The sequence below is a fragment of the Mustela putorius genome, unplaced genomic scaffold, assembly GCF_011764305.1.
Source record: "Mustela putorius furo isolate JIRA1106 unplaced genomic scaffold, ASM1176430v1.1 tig00003987_pilon_pilon_pilon, whole genome shotgun sequence".
Classification (NCBI taxonomy): Eukaryota; Metazoa; Chordata; class Mammalia; order Carnivora; family Mustelidae; genus Mustela; species Mustela putorius.
In genome coordinates this window covers 6522351-6535271 of record NW_025422126.1, presented here as the reverse complement: position 1 = coordinate 6535271, position 12921 = coordinate 6522351, and the positions used below count along the sequence as shown (strand labels likewise).

Sequence of the window (12921 nt, the reverse complement as noted above, 5' to 3'; positions counted from 1 at the left end):
TTTATGAAGCACTTATCACTGTAAAATCTGTCATATTAAAAGTACTTCAATTAAGATAGTCTTTTGCTTCAGAAAGTTATGTTTGCCAGAAAAGAGCTAGAAGCACTACCACACTGATAAAACTCTGGGGTCAACCTCATCTGTAAGTGTGGTCTCGGTAGTTGCTAAAGAGGGTCAGTAAAACACACACTGCAGATGGCCAGGCGAGGCAGAGTGGGTCATCTGTCAAAGGCAGGCAGATCATACCCTTGACAGCAACTGCAATCAGCTTTAATTAATGATCATCAAAGAAAGGTCATGTTCTCTGGAGGCTAAAGGCTATGTGAGTGGACAAACTTTAGAGGATCCATTGGGCAGACATTCACACTGTCAGACCGAGCTTCCTGCCCTCAATGTTAACAATCCTGTGCATCCTGATTTACCCCAAACTACCTTGTATTGACCTTTGACCAACCTGGATTCCCGATTCCCTTGGCAGCTATACCTTGTTCCCTAAACAGTTCAAACTCAGCATTTCTGCTTCCAGTTCACTGACTGTGATGCCATGTTGGTGCAAAGAGCTATACTGGACCAAGAAGATCATAGTCTAATCAGGCAGAAACTCTTTTCTAGAATGTCTTATAAATGGAATCACAGAATATGTGGCCTCTTGTGTTTGTCTTCCTTCATTTATATTTTTGAGACTTATCCATGTTGTATGTGGATCCTTTTTACTGTAGTCCCTTGTAGGGACAGGCCACCAATTGTTTATCTGGACACCAGCTGATGGACATTTGGGTTGTTTTGTGTTTGTGCTATTATGAATTAAGGTGCAATAAACACTTGGGCACAGGTTTCTGTTTGGACTTGTAATTTTATTCTACTTGGACCAATACTTAGGAATGTTATTTCTGGACTGAATGGAAGAAATATGCTTAGCTGTATTTTTAAAATGCCAAACTGTTACCTGGAGCAGCTATCCAGTTTGCATTCCCACCAGCCATGTCTGAGTGTTTCAGCCACTCTATGACATCATCAGGACCTGATCCTGGTCTGTCAGTTTTAAACATTTTAGCCATTCTAGTAAGTGGGTAGTAGTATCTCACTATGCATTTAATCTGAATTTCCCAAATCAATAATACAATTGAGCATTTTTTCATATGCTTTTCTTGCCATCTGTGTATCTTCTTCTGTCCCACTTGTAGTTTCTCTAAGCTACTTCTCATGAATACCTAATATATCTGATTAATACCCTCTAATTCATCATAAGGCCTTCTAACCAATCATCTTCTAGTGAATACCATTTCTACTTAATCTAGCTAGAGAAGATTCTGTTTACAACAATGCCACAATCCTATTCGCAGTAAGGAGCCACAAGGAGTTCTTACATGTATAAAAGTAAAAAACGAAAATGCTATTATGAGTGCAGGAATTCTCTCAAAGAAATTTATGTAAATCTAAGCATCAGTTATATGGAACGAAAAATGCCCTTAAATCAACTGGCATAAATCTGATTACATAAGGAATAGAAAAGCCCATTCTGACATCTCCCCAACAATGTACAGTGACCACAAATAACTGACAGGATCACTAGAAGAAGTTACTTAACGCAATTCAGCAAATAATTACTGAACAGTGTGTGTGTACGAAGGGGGCGTGTGTGTGATAATGGCAGAAATGGAGATATATGTACCGCACTGCTTGTAAATGGGGGAAATTTGGAAATTGATTATACTCTAAGCCTTTGGCCAGGTTCCATGGTGGAATAATGACCATGTTACTGATAATGAAAATAATGCTAGAGCTGCTAATGTATTTCCTGAGTGATTCGTTATGTGCTAGGCATTGTGCTAAGCATTTCACACTGCATTATTTCATTCAGTCCTTACTACTACTCTCTTACACCTGAGGATACTAAGGCTTAGGGTTCACACGTGGTAGAGCTTGAGCTGGTACCCTAGCACTCTGAACTCTTAACCACTCAAGAATGATGATGATAACGGTAATCTCAATAGCATCTACTGTTCTCAACCTGCAATCTGTGCCAGGCATGGAACCTGACTGTTTACTTATGTCATTTTGTTTAATCTTCATAATAACCCCATGATATCGGTGCTATAATCCTCACTCTACACATGATAAAGTTTAAAAGGTTAAAGGAGTTGGGTGAAATCTCATAGGTAAGCAAGCTGAGGAGCTGGGATTTGAATTCAATGGATACTTTACACCCCAACACAGTCTAAATACTGCTTACAAGTTGGTTAGAAAAAGTTTTTTTCTCATTCTTCATTTAATTCCAATACTTGGAAAGAGACTCTCAACTCTTTAGAGAAACACATTCCTTCTCTTGATATCATTCATTTGATAATAGCTACATCTCTACTCAGCTGTCGTTCAGCTAGTTATACATGTTTAGTCTTTTTAAATCTTTGCTTGTAAATTAATCTCTACAGGCTCCTCATCATTCTTGATGTCTCTGAACTCCCTCCAGTTTCCTTTAAAGAATCTGGTAACGAGATGCCCTAAATGGAACACAGTTTTCCAGAATTTTCTTTTCTCTCATTAATGATTTTTCCCCTTAAAATATTAATTTTGCTATATTATCTACTTCATGCTTTTCCAGTTTTTTCATGGAATTCTCCTGACCTAACTTGAATTGCACTGGAGTCTAAAGCCCTGTATCCACTATTTTAGTCTCTCTGGCTGATCATAAATAAATGTAGTTTCAAAAAATGCAAAAGGAAAACAAGACAAAAATGGCAATGAACTGTCAAGTGCACAGTGCTCCTTCAACTGGACAGATACTCTTATAGTTTGGTCTGGGATAATTCTATTCACCTTTTTGATCTTACAATTCATTTAATGCGAAACAATTTGTTAGATATGTACTGAATGTCTACTAGAGGCAAGTATGATGGAGTATCTCAGAATGACGCAGCCATGAACGCTGAAGGAGGTTACCTTTAAAAATGAACCGAGAAGGGAAAGTATAACCTTCTATGAGAGTTTGAAGGGTGGGACAGTGGTCAGAATTTTAAGATGGCCCCCTGGCCTTCATGCCCTGGTGTTACTCCCCTGATTATTTTATATTTATGGCAAGGGGAGATTATCTGGATGGACCTCATCTCTTCACAGGAGCCCTTTAAAAGCAGAGAGTTTTCTCTGGCTGGCAACAGAAGAGAAAGTTCAGAAGGATCTGAACTGTGAGAAGGGCTTGATGGGACATTATTGGTCTGAAGACAGAGGGGTCATGTGAGAAAGAATGCAGGAGGCCTCTAGGAGCAAAGGCTGGGCCTTGGCTAAACGCCAGCAAGTAAATGTACACTTCAGACCTACAGCTGCAAGCAACCACATTCTGCCAACAATTTAAATGAGGTTGGAAGTGGATTATTCCCAAGAGCCTCTAGATAAGAGCCCAGCCTGACCAACACCTTGATTTTGGCTTTCTGAGACCTTGAGCAGAGAAACCAGATGAGCCCACCCAGACTTCTGACCTACAGAACTGTGAGATGAAAATGCATGCTGTTTACTAAATTTGTAAATTTGTGGTGATTTGTATGAAGCAACAGAAAACTAGTAACGGTGAAAAAGATTCTTTTTACCTTTTACCTGAAGATATCTGAAGTGAATTCATGGGGATACTGTAGCCTGAGCAGTGGACCGACAACATTTTTATGTATCTACTATGTGTCAGCACAATGGGGACAGCTCTATACACGAGCACAGAGGTTTTTAGTTAGAAAATAATATTTTGAACATTAAACACATGCTGGAACATACTTCTCTGATGGCTAATTTAAGTGCTCAGGCGAAGGGGTTAGAGACACTTAAGAATCATCTCCAACTTTATCTATTTTGGGGAGTCTGAGGTTTTGTTCTCCAGAGATATGGATTCTCTAAAATATTCTCTGCAAGATCCTGTCAGGCTAAGAGCCAAGTGTGGATGTTCAAGTTTATAGAAGACAGACTGAATAACTAAAAACACACGAATGACTGTTCAGCACAGGACAAAATCTTTGGTTGTTTAAAGCAAAGCACAGCAGTTAGTGACTTTGTTTATCAAGCTGGGAAAACAAAACACATTGTATATAAGAATCTTTTTCAAGTAAAATGGTCACAAATCAAAACTCACAATATAAATAAGACAAGCTTATAAAAATTGAGAGGGGGGGCAAAATGATCATTTTTTTGAGATGATATATTATATATCAAGAAACTCCAAGCAAACCAACTGAAAACTCACCAAAAACGATAAGATAATTCAGTAGGAAATTTAAAAACAAAAATCAGGAGGAGGAGTCAAGATGGCGGAGAAGTAGCAGGCTGAGACTACATCAGCTAGCCAGAGATAAGCTAAATAGCTTATCTAAAGATTGCAGACACCTACAAATCCACCGGCAGATCGAAGAGAAGAAGAGCAGCAATTCTGGAAACAGAAAAACAACCACTTTCTGAAAGGTAGGACCGGCAAAGACGTGAATCCAAAGCGACGGGAAGATAGACCCCGGGGGGAGGGGCCAGCTCCCGGCAAGCGGCGGAGCAAAGGAGCACAAAATCGGAACTTTTAAAAGTCTGTTCCACTGAGGGACATCGCTCCAGAGGCTAAACCGGGGCAAAGCCCACGCGGGGTCAGCGTGGCCACAGGTCCCGCAGGGTTACAGAAGGATCGGGGGTGTCTGAGTGTCGCAGAGCTTGCGGGTATTGGAACGGGAAAGCCGGCTACAGAGACAGAGCCGACAGTAAGCTCCCAGCTCGGTGTTACCTTGAACCGGTCGCAGGATCGGTGAGCTCGGAGCGCGGCCGGAGGTCAGGCAGACGGGAGTAACTGGGTGCTGTTCTCTGAGGGCGCACTGAGGAGTGGGGCCCTGGGCTCTCGGCTCCCCCGGGCCAGAGACCAGGAGGCCGCCATTTGTATTCCCGTCCTCCGGAACTCTACGGAGAGCGCTCAGGGAACAAAAGCTCCTGAAAGCAAACCCGAGCGGATTACTCACCCCGGCCCCTGGTAAGGGCGGTGCAATTCCACCTGGGGCAAAGACACTTGAGAATCACTACACGAGGCCCCTCCCCCAGAAGATCAACAAGAAATCCAGCCAGACCAAGTTCACCTAAAAAGGAGTGCGGTTTCAATACCAAGGAGAGCAGCAGAATTCCAGAGGAGGAGAAAGCAAAGAACGGAACTCATGGCTTTTTCCCTGTGATTTTTTTTTTAGTCTTGAGTTAATTTAATTTTTTTCTTTTCGTTTTTCTCGCCTTCGGGTAAAAAATTTTTTTTTAAATTTTTACCCTTTTCTTTTTTAACGTTTTTTAACTAGTTTATCTAATATATATATTTTTTCTTTTTATATTTTTCCTTATTCGTTTTCTTTTTTTTAAATTCTTTTCTTTTTTATTTTTCTCTCTTTTTTTTTTTCTTTCTTCCTTTTTGAACCTCTTTTTATCCCCTTTCTCCCCCCTCACGATTTGGGATCTCTTCTGATTTGGTTAAAGCATATTTTCCTGGGGTTGTTGCCACCCTTTTAGTATTTTACTTGCTCCTTCATATACCCTTATCTGGGCAAAATGACAAGACGGAAAAATTCACCACAAAAAAAAAGAACAAGAGGCAGTACCGAAGGCTAGGGACCTAATCAATACAGACATTGGTAATATGTCAGATCTAGAGTTCAGAATGACAATTCTCAAGGTTCTAGCCGGGCTTGAAAAAGGCATGGAAGATATTAGAGAAACCCTCTCGGGAGATATAAAAGCCCTTTCTGGAGAAATAAAAGAACTAAAATCTAACCAAGTTGAAATCAAAAAAGCTATTAATGAGGTGCAATCAAAAATGGAGGCTCTCACTGCTAGGATAAATGAGGCAGAAGAAAGAATTAGTGATATAGAAGACCAAATGACAGAGAATAAAGAAGCTGAGCAAAAGAGGGACAAATAGCTATTGGACCACGAGGGGAGAATTCGAGAGATAAGTGACACCATAAGACGAAACAACATTAGAATAATTGGGATTCCAGAAGAAGAAGAAAGAGAGAGGGAAGCAGAAGGTATACTGGAGAGAATTATTGGGGAGAATTTCCCCATTATGGCAAAGGGAACGAGCATCAAAATTCAGAAGGTTCAGAGAACGCCCCTCAAAATCAATAAGAATAGGCTCACACCCTGTCACCTAATAATAAAATTTACAAGTCTCAGTGACAAAGAGAAAATCCTGAAAGCAGCCCGGGAAAAGAAGTCTGTAACATACAATGGTAAAAATATTAGATTGGCAGCTGACCTATCCACAGAGACCTGGCAGGCCAGAAAGAGCTGGCATGATATTATCAGAACACTAAACGAGAAAAACATGCAGCCAAGAATACTATATCCAGCTAGGCTATCACTGAAAATAGGAGAGATTAAAACCTTCCAGGACAAACAAAAACTGAAAGAATTTGCAAACGCCAAACCAGCTCTACAGAAAATATTGAAAGGGGTCCTCTAAGCAAAGAGAGAGCCAACAAGTGGTAGATCGGAAAGGAACAGAGACCATATACAGTAACAGTCACCTTACAGGCAATACAATGGCACTAAATTCATATCTCTCAATAGTTACCCTGAATGTTAATAGGCTAAATGCCCCTGTCAAAAGACACAGGGTATCAGAATGGATAAAAAAACAAAACCCATCTATATGTTGCCTCCAAGAAACTCATTTTAAGCCCGAAGACACCTCCAGATTTAAAGTGAGGGGGTGGAAAAGAATTTACCATGCTAATGGACATCAGAAGAAAGCAGGAGTGGCAATCCTTATATCAGATCAATTAGATTTTAAGCCAAAGACTATAATAAGAGATGAGGAAGGACACTATATCATACTCAAAGGGTCTGTACAACAAGAAGATCTAACGATTTAATTTAATTTTTTTTTTCTTTGAAGATTCCACTTATTTATTTGACAGAGAGAGATGACAAGCAGGCAGAGAGGCAGGCAGAGAGAGAGGAGGAAGCAGGCTCCCTGCCGAGCAGAGAGCCCGATTTGGGACTCGATCCCAGGACCCTGGGATCATGACCCGAGCCGAAGACAGTGGCCTAACCCACTGAGCCACCCAGGCATCCCAAGAAGATCTAACGATTTTAAATATCTATGCCCCCAACGTGAGAGCAGCCAACTATATAAACCAATTAATAACAAAATCAAAGAAACACATCAACAATAATACAATAATAGTAGGGGACTTTAACACTCCCCTCACTGAAATGGACAGATCATCCAAGCAAAAGATCGGCAAGGAAATAAAGGCCTTAAACGACACACTGGACCAGATGGACATAACAGATATATTCAGAACATTTCATCCCAAAGCAACAGAATACACATTCTTCTCTAGTGCACATGGAACATTCTCCAGAATAGATCACATCCTCGGTCCTAAATCAGGACTCAATCGGTATCAAAAGATTGGGATCATTCCCTGCATATTTTCAGACCATAATGCTCTAAAGCTAGAACTCAACCACAAAAGGAAGTTTGGAAAGAACCCAAATACATGGAGACTAAACAGCATCCTTCTTAAGAATGAATGGGTCAACTGGGAAATTAAAGAAGAATTGAAAAAAATCATGGAAACAAATGATAATGAAAATACAACGGTTCAAAATCTGTGGGACACAACAAAGGCAGTCCTGAGAGGAAAATATATAGCAGTTCAAGCCTTTCTCAAGAAACAAGAAAGGTCTCAGGTACACAACCTAACCCTACACCTAAAGGAGCTGGAGAAAGAACAAGAAAGAAACCCTAAGCCCAGCAGGAGAAGAGAAATCATAAAGATCAGAGCAGAAATCAATGAAATAGAAACCAAAAAAACAATAGAGCAAATCAACAAAACTAGGAGCTGGTTCTTTGAAAGAATTAATAAAATTGATAAACCCCTGGCCCGATTTATCAAAAAGAAAAGAGAAAGGACCCAAATAAATAAAATCATGAATGAAAGAGGAGAGATCACAACTAACACCAAAGAAATACAAACTATTATAAGAACATACTATGAGCAACTCTACGCCAACTAATTTGACAATCTGGAAGAAATGGATGCATTCCTAGAAACATATAAACTACCACAACTGAACCAGGAAGAAATAGAAAGCCTGAACAGACCCATAACCAGTAAGGAGATTGAAACAGTCATTAAAAATCTCCAAACAAACAAAAACCCAGGGCCAGACGGCTTCCCAGGGGAATTGTACCACACATTTAAAGAAGAACTAATTCCTATTCTCCTGAAACTGTTCCAAAAAAATAGAAATGGAAGGAAAACTTCCAAACTCATTTTATGAGGCCAGCATCACCTTGATCCCAAAACCAGACAAGGATCCCATCAAAAAAGAGAGCTATAGATCAATATCCTTGATGAACACAAATACGAAAATTCTCAACAAAATACTAGCCAATAGGATTCAACAGTACATTAAAAGGATTATTCACCACAACCAAGTGGGATTTATTCCAGGGCTGCAAGGTTGGTTCAACATCCGCAAATCAGTCAATGTGATACAACACATCAATAAAAGAAAGAACAAGAACCATATGATACTCTCAATAGATGCTGAAAAAGCATTTGACAAAGTACAGCATCCCTTCCTGATCAAAACTCTTCAAAGTGTAGGGATAGAGGGCACATACCTCAATATCATCAAAGCCATCTATGAAAAACCCACCGCAAATATCATTCTCAATGGAGAAAAACTGAAAGCTTTTCCACTAAGGTCAGGAACACGGCAGGGATGTCCATTATCACCACTGCTATTCAACATAGTACTAGAGGTCCTAGCCTCAGCAATCAGACAACAAAAGGAAATTAAAGGCATCCAAATCAGCAAAGAAGAAGTCAAATCATCACTCTTCGCAGATGATATGATACTATATGTGGAAAACCCAAAAGACTCCACTCCAAAACTGCTAGAACTTGTATAGGAATTCAGTAAAGTGTCAGGATATAAAATCAATGCACAGAAATCAGTTGCATTTCTCTACACCACCAACAAGACAGAAGAAAGAGAAATTAAGGAGTCAATCCCATTTACAATTGCACCCCAAACCATAAGATACCTAGGAATAAACCTAACCAAAGGGGCACAGAATCTATACTCAGAAAACTATAAAGTACTCATGAAAGAAATTGAGGAAGACACAAAGAAATGGAAAAATGTTCCATGCTCCTGGATTGGAAGAATAAATATTGTGAAAATGTCTATGCTACCTAAAGCAATCTACACATTTAATGCAATTCCTATCTAAGTACCATCCATCTTTTGCAAAGAAATGGAAGAAATAATTCTAAAATTCATATGGAACCAGAAAAGACCTCGAATAGCCAAAGGGATATTGAAAAAGAAAGCCAAAGTTGGTGGTATCACAATTCCGGACTTCAAGCTCTATTACAAAGCTGTCATCATCAAGACAGCATGGTACTGGCACAAAAACAGACACATAGATCAATGGAACAGAATAGAGAGCCCCCAAAATAGACCCTCAACTCTATGGTCAACTCATCTTCGACAAAGCAGGAAAGAATGTTCAATGGAAAAAAGACAGCCTCTTCAATAAATGGTGCTGGGAAAATTGGACAGCCACATGCAGAAAAATGAAATTGGACCATTTCCTTACACCACACATGAAACTAGACTCAAAATGGATGAAGGACCTCAATGTGCGAAAGGAATCCATCAAATCCTTGAGGAGAACACGGGCAGCAACCTCTTCGACCTCAGCCGCAGCAACATCTTCCTAGGAACATCGCCAAAGGCAAGGGAAGCAAGGGCAAAAATGAACTATTGGGATTTCATCAAGATCAAAAGCTTTTGCATAGCAAAGGAAACAGTTAATAAAATCAAAAGACAACTGACAGAATGGGAGAAGATATTTGCAAACGACATATCAGATAAAGGACTAGTGTCCAGAATCTATAAAGAACTTAGCAAACTCAACACCCAAAGAACAAATAATCCAATCAAGAAATGGGCAGAGGATATGAACAGACATTTCTGCAAAGAAGACATCCAGATGGCCAACAGACACATGAAAAAGTGCTCCATATCACCTGGCATCAGGGAAATACAAATCAAAACCACAATGAGGTATCACCTCACACCAGTCAGAATGGCTAAAATCAACAAGTCAGAAAATGACAGATGCTGGCAAGGATGCGGAGAAAGGGGAACCCTCCTACACTGTTGGTGGGAATGCAAGCTGGTGCAGCCACCCTGGAGAACAGCATGGAGGTTCCTCAAAATGTTGAAAATAGAACTGCCCTATGACCCAGCAATTGCACTACTGGGTATTTACCCTAAAGATACAAACGTAGTGATCCAAAGGGGCACGTGCACCCGAATGTTTATAGCAGCAATGTCCACAATAGCCAAACTATGGAAAGAATCTAGATGTCCATCAACAGATGAATGGATCAAGAAGATGTGGTATATATACACAATGGAATACTATGCAGCCATCAAAAGAAATGAAATCTTGCCATTTGCGACAACATGGATGGAACTAGAGCGTATCATGCTTAGCGAAGTAAGTCAAGCGGAGAAAGACAACTATCATATGATCTCCCTGATATGAGGAAGTGGTGATGCAACATGGGGGCTTAAGTGGGTAGGAGAAGAATCAATGAAACAAGATGGAATTGGGAGGAAGACAAACCATAAGTGACTCTTAATCTCACAAAACAAACTGAGGGTTGCTGGGGGGAGGGAGGTTGGGAGAAGGGGGTGGGATTATGGACACTGGGGAGGGTATGTGCTTTGGTGAGTGCTGTGAAGTGTGTAAACCTAGTGATTCACAGACCTGTACCCCTGGGGATAAAAATATATGTTTATAAAAAATTAAAAATTAAAAATTAAAAAAAAACCAAAACAACAACAACAAAAAAACAAAAATCAGTAGTCTTTCTTCATATAAATAACAATGAATTTAAAAATTATATGGTGCCATTTTAAATAGCAACAAAGATAAAATATCTTGAAATAAAAATAACCAAAATGGCAAGATCTACATGAGGACCACTATTATACTCTATTAAGATGCAAAAGAAGATCTTAATAAATGTAAACTCACCCTGCTCTCAGATAGGAAGTTGTTAGTATAAAGATGACATTTCACTACAAGCTAATCTATAAGTTTATTATGCTACCACTTAGAAATACCAAAGAGGGCTTTGTAGAACTAGATCAAGTGACTTCAATGTTCAGTATTGTTTTGGTAAATAAAAACAGTTCTACAGCATTTTCTAATTGCTAGGCCCTACCTTAAGAACTTTATAAATATTAACTCATTCAATCATTGTAAGAAACCTACCAAAGCAACTACCATCATCACCTTCATATTACAGATGAAGAAACTGAAGAAATACCAATAATATAAAGAAATTTCATATTAGAGATTAAATCATTTATCCTACATAATATCACAAGACTACAACTCTTTAATGGTGTAGATCTATTTTATTTATCATTAAATGCCCAGCACCTAACATGATGCCAGGTGCATGGTAACTAATTAAAAAAAAAAAAATTTTTTTTTTTTTTTTGAGGATTGAGTTGCAAATTGTAGGGGTGAAATTCTTATTTGCTCATTTGATTTATAAAGAAATCTCTGTGGGAAAAGCTTTCTTGGAGTGTTGGGACTTAAGCCATAATCTGACAGAAAGTGGGTTGAGCCAAGCTGGACAGTAAATAGTAGGAAGGATGGAAGCCAGTGGAATGGGAAAAAAGAACCTAAGCAAAGCTCAGAGTCAGGCAAGTACGTTAGATGAAAGTACATGGTTGCAAGGGCGGGGAGGGAGGTAGGGGTGGTGGCTGAGAACAGATTCACCAAGGAACTATTTTATTTAATTTCTCATAATAGAGCAGGAATGCAATCCCCTCCCCCCCCTTGGGAAGTGCACTGAAAATAAAGTTTCTATAATGTGTTAACCATCAAAACAGGTATGAACAATTTTGGACAACTTTACTGGGGGCACAAAAAAAAATCAGCACCAATTTTAGATTGCGTAAAAATTACCATCAAGAGATTTCCTAAATGAGAGCTCCATTTGCTATTTAAATATTAGTCTCTCGCACCATTAATCTTTGAACAAATTCTGAAACAAAACCACCCCATCAAATCAATTAGCTGTTACAAGTACATGCCAAAGTTCTTAAACAACATGATCTTCTTCCTTCAAACGGCTACTTCCATGTGAACTTCCTAGCTAACTTCTGAAATTCTTACATCAAAAATAATCGAAGAAAAAGCTAATTGAAAATATAAGGACTGGTGTAGGAGAGGGAGTTAAAAAGTGAGTCATGGGGTGGGGCCACTGTGTGAACTCAAGCAAATCACTCAAACCCTCTGAGCCTCTGGTTCCTTGTGTACCAGATGCCCATCACAATGTCTGCTTCCTGGGTTATCGTATGGATTAAATAAAACGATGCAGGTAAAACTCCCAACACATTCAGTGAGCTGTAAATATCTTACAGTTATTAGTTCTTGTCCTTGTTCCTCAACAGCTATTCTTAAGAAACATTACTAAACCATTAATGCTATACCTCATTTTTCTACTTCCTTCATTACTAGTTTTTCTTTCTAACTTCCTTTAGTTAAGGCTATATGCTAGTTTTGGTCTCCAGTGAATCAGATGCATTTTAAATGTGACATGTGAAAGCCTCCAAAAAACAAGGCTCACCAGAAAGAAAACATCCAAGGTAAAAAATATATCCATAGCATTTTAAACATAAGAAATGTCAAAATTCTGTGGATCAGAGTAGATAGAAGTAAGGGGATTGGAAAATTGACAGAAAATCAAAAGTGGGATGACAGTGGTAGGGTTATCAGGTAGAAGGCATGAAACTGTTAGAGGTAAAGGGCAGGCTTACATTCTGAACCTAAGTTCAAAGAGTGTGTGTGTGTGTGTGTGTGTGTGTGTGTGT

General features: G+C 39.3%; 1 protein-coding gene across 7 annotated transcripts in view; it reads right to left on the bottom strand.

Annotated features, from left to right (window-relative positions):
- UVRAG (UV radiation resistance associated) overlaps positions 1 to 12921 on the bottom strand; it is a 302103-nt gene that overhangs the window by 33840 nt on the left and 255342 nt on the right. The gene's annotated exons all lie outside the window — the stretch shown is intronic.